This window comes from Palaemon carinicauda, chromosome 35 (assembly GCF_036898095.1).
Source record: "Palaemon carinicauda isolate YSFRI2023 chromosome 35, ASM3689809v2, whole genome shotgun sequence".
NCBI lineage: Eukaryota > Metazoa > Arthropoda > Malacostraca > Decapoda > Palaemonidae > Palaemon > Palaemon carinicauda.
The window spans coordinates 74,982,402-74,987,548 of NC_090759.1; positions in this window are offsets into that span (position 1 = coordinate 74,982,402).

The window sequence follows — 5,147 nt, forward strand, 5'->3', positions numbered from 1 at the left end:
AGGAAAGCGAACGATTTTATTTTTCAAATATATTTGTTCATATGATCGATTTTTCGCTGGTCACGAAAATTTTTTTTGTGAAATTTAACAGATTTGAATCTATTTTTAGGAAAGCGAACGATTTTATTTTTCAAATATATTTTTGTTCATATGATCGATTTTTCGCTGGTCACGAAAAAATTTATTGTGAAATTTAAGAGATTTGAATCTATTTTTAGGAAAGCGAACGATTTTATTTTTCAAATATATTTTTGTTCATATGATCGATTTTTCGCTGGTCACGAAAAAATTTATTGTGAAATTTAACAGATTTGAATCTATTTTTAGGAATGGTTCGGCTTATAAATATTAAACTCTTTCTATTCGGTTGGTACATGTGTCCCCACTTGAACCGGCAGCACTGGCCTGCCTCCTGCATACAAATGTCCTTATATCCGCTCTCACACCTGTGAAGAGTTTTACACATGCATGCGCACTCATACATTTGCCTGAGTATTATTATTATTATTATTACTATCCAAGCTACAACCCTAATTGGAAAAGCAAGATGCTATAAGCCCAGGGGCTCCAATAGGGAAAAATAGCCCAGTGAGGAAAGGAAATAAGGAAATAAATAACTGAAGAGAACAAATTAACAATAAATCATTCTAAAAAAAAGTAATGTCAAAAGAGATATATCATATATAAACTATTAACAACGTCAACAACAAATATGTTATATATAAACTATAAAAAGACTCATGTCCGCCTGGTCAACAAAAAAGCATTTGCTCCAACTTTGAACTTTTGAAGTTCTACTGATTCAACAACCCGATTAGGAAGATCATTCCACAACTTGGTAACAGCTGGAATAAAACTTCTAGAGTACTGCGTAGTATTGATTGCCTGCAGACTTCCACACACGCTTTAACGTGGTTTTACATTTACAGCGAAGCAATTTACAGATACTCAGATTCAAACACTCGCTTGAAAAAACTACACACACAAACTCCATTATTCTTCTACACACCTATCTATTATTCCGCAACATGCCCACACCTACATCAAAACAGCCATGCACACAATCATGCCATAACATTAAAGACTCATATCCGGTGTTTGTAACACTGGTAACACGAGCTGCCACCATTGTGAGATCAGAATTACAAGTTAACAGAATACAGAAAGCAAAGGACGATAACAAGTCGAAAGAAGAGAAGCAGAAACAACAGCGAATATATATATAGAGACAGGACAATATCACGAACCTCACGTACCACGTACGTATCACTCCATGTTCGGATGTGAGTCATAGGTTTTTTTTTTTTTTTTTTTTTTTTTTTTTTTTTTTTTTTTTTTAATACAATATTCGTGTTAAGGTCTTTTCTACTGGTGCGAAAAAAAAAATATGTTTGTTTTATTATTTTTGGATAGTGTTAGAGTGTAAGTATGAGACGATGAATGGAGAAGTATTGAATTGAAAGCTCAAGAAAGAGACGTCTGGAGAAATCTAACCGAGGACCTTTGCGTCAATACTTACTTACTTTGACGGCTGCTTTTCCGGTCCCATACGGCAGGGGAACCCCACTCTCTACAGGACCTCCACTGTCATTTTACCTTATTCGTTCAGAGTATTTAACGTTCCATATCACGTACTGTTCATTTACTGTTAAATCGTCACTGTTATACGACTCATGAAATAAGGTCTTGAAAGCCTTTATGTCTTCATTTTGAGATTTGAGTAACTTTTAGGCGTAGGAGGAGATAATGATGATAGAGTGAAAAGGATTAAGTTAAATGCATCCTTAAGGAAAGGTCCTAACCTCAAACATGGCTGAGCCAAATAAGCCATAATAATAACAATAGGGAAGTGGGCAATATGGGGAAAGGAAGAGTACCCCTTGATACAATCCAGTTTATAGCTCAAAGGCAGGTACTCGGGATGGGAAAGATTAAGGAAATAGGGAGAAAGAGAAGTACAGGAGAAGAATAAAGAGAGGGGCAGACCCTCTTGCGATATTAGGGTTTTGGTTTGAGCCAAATGATGCCAGGTGATGAGGTAGGACTTCGAAGGCCTGGCAGACGACCCAAGTGGAAGAGGACTCCCAGGGAGGCATGGAGGTAGGACTCCAAACTTTCGTCTCGTTGCCTATCACCGCCTCACCGGAGCACCCTTGGGAGAGCCCATTGCAGCCTTCGTCTCTTGAGGCTACATGGAAAGCAGTGGATGCCCTTGGTTTAAGCCGTCCTTCAGCATGGTGTAAAAGGGCGTGGAGCTGGTGGAACACTAGTGTTGAAGTGAAAAGGAGGAGCAAAGAGTTGTTTATTTTTCTATTTTCGGATGGTGTTACTAATACATTTATTCATCTATTTTTTTTTTCACTACTGCCTAACTGTAGATAAAACTGCTTTATTATTATTATATAGTTTACATTTTATTATATTTTGAAGTTTATACAGGAAGTATTTATTTTAACCGTGTTACTGTTCTTAAGATATTTCATTTTTCCTTGTTTCCTTTCCTCACTGGGATATTTTCCCTGTTGGAGCCCCTATGCTTATAACATCCTGCTTTTCCAACTAGGGTTATAGCTAAGTAATAAAAGTTATAACAATATTATTATTATTATTATTATTGATAATGATAATAATAATAATAATAATAATAATAATAATAATAATAATAATAATAAAAGTAAAAATGATGATGATAATAATAATAATAATAATAATTATAATAACAATAACAATAATAGTAATAATAATGATAACAATAATTATAATAATCCACAGGCTGTAGCGAGCGACTATTTGTTATGCTAGGATTGCAAAATTATTCAAATTAGCACAGGTTTGCCTTTCTGCACAGTGTGCATTGGCCATGCTAATTCAGCGCGGCACATAATGCAACTTGGATACATAATTCGCGGAGGCTTTAATTGCGAAATGAAAAACCAGGTCGTGTTATTTCATTGTTGAGAGTGGTCTAACGATTTCCCTTTGTCCAAAATAACGAAAATAAAACTTTAATTTTTTTTTTAATACATTTTGGTCCTTTCATTTTTGAGAGTGACCTAAAGATTTAAAGTTATCTAACACAAACCAATTCTTTTTATTTGTAATAAACATAAACCAACTCTTTTTTTTATTTTTTTATTTCTCTCTCTCTCTCTCTCTCTCTCTCTCTCCTCTCTCTCTCTCTCTCTCTCTCTCTCTCTCTCACACACAATTATTTCATTTATTGAGGCTAAAATTTTTGTGTCAACCTTGAAATAACTACTGGTATGTCTGTTTGTATTGATATTTCTCTCTCTCTCTCTCTCTCTCTCTCTCTCTCTCTCTCTCTCTCTCTCTCTCCTCTCTCTCTCTCTCTCTCTCTCTCTCTCTCTTCACAATTATTTCATTATTCATTGAGGCTAAAAAAAATTATTGTATCAACCTCGAAATAACTACTGGTAGGTCTGTTTGTATTTACGTGTTCTCTCTCTCTCTCTCTCTCTCTCTCTCTCTCTCTCTCTCTCTCTCTCTCTCCTCTCTCTCTCTCTCCTCTCAATAATTCAATGATACAGTTATACGTAAACCACTTTTGTAGTTCAGTGTCTCTCAGAGTTTGTGACAAAATAATGAGTTTCTAATTACCCTTTTGATTTTCAAATATTTTTAGTGAGCTTTATGTAACTATAGATTTATTTATTTGTAGTTATAGCGTCCTTGGGTTGAAAAACATAGAATTGGGCTTAATGAATAGTTCTGTCTGTATGAATGGCATTATGATTGTTAATTTCAAGTTGCATAACATCCATTAAGTTAATTTGTGGCTTTCATATAGTTATTCAGTATGAGCTGCATTGATGTTCAGTGTTCTGTAATATATTTATTAGAACGGAAATAATTTTATGGTTTGTTTTAATATTTAGCTTTCAACTTTATTTAGTATTTCAGCTCTTCTGAAAAATTATCTTTTTCATTTTTATTTTAATAATTCTGTACGCTTTCGTTTCAAATTCATTAAGTGTTTCATCTCTTTTGAAAAATTACCTTATTCATTAATTAAATTTTTCATTCGTGAATGGAATAAAAAAAAATTCAAGAATGTTATTTTTATCATAGCTTTTTTATTTATTTTTTTTTCATCTCCGTACCTGTAACATTATACGTTTTAGTTCCCTTATTTTCAAATAATATTTTTTTCCAACGGTTCTCCAGAAATATTTCATTATCAGTTTCCTTCCTCACAAATAAAATCTTAGCTGATTCTTTTTCCTCAAAAAAGTATTCCATATTTTAGCTTTTTTTTTTTTTTTTTTTTTTATCTTCGTATCTGTAACATTATACGTTTTAGTTCCTTTATTTTCAAATAACATTTTTTTTCCAATGGTTCTCCAGAAATATTTCATTATCAGTTTCCTTCCTCACAAATAAAATCTTAGCGGATTCTTTTTCTCAAAAGAGTATTCCATAATTCATTTACTGTTTAGTAATCTGGTCTTTTTTAAAGATTAAGATAATTCGTTATAGATTTTCCATTCTGTAATTGGAATCTTATTTGGTTAGTCAACGTGTTGCCTTAATTTCACTAGTTATCTCGTTAATTCCTTTATCAAATGTCAATTTCATTTGTCAGTTGAACTGCTGTTTCCCTTATCAAAAGCACTGTTGTTTCCTTTATCAAAACACTGCCGTTTCCCTTCATCAACAACACTGCTTTTCCCTTTATCAACAGCTGCTACTCCTTTTATCAATATCACTGCTTTTCCCTTTATCAACAGCACTTCTACTCCCTTTATCAATAGTACTGCTATTCCCTTTTTTGAAGCACTGTTGTTCCCTTTTTTGAAGCACTGTTGTTCCCTTTATCTAAAGCACTGATGGTCCTTTATCAACAGCACTGCTGTTTCCTTTATCAGCAGCGCTGCTGCTCCCTTTATCAATAGCAATACTATTCCCTTTATCAACAGCACTGCTACTCCCTTTATCAACAGAAATATTCCCTTTATCAACAGAACTGCTGTTCCTTTTATCTGCCGCACTTTCGATCCCTTTATCAACACCACTGCTACTCCCTTTATCAACAGCACCGCTGTTCCCTTTATCAGTAGAAATGCTATTACCTTTATCAACAGCACTGCTACTCTCTTTATCAACACCACTGTTGTTCCCTTTATCAA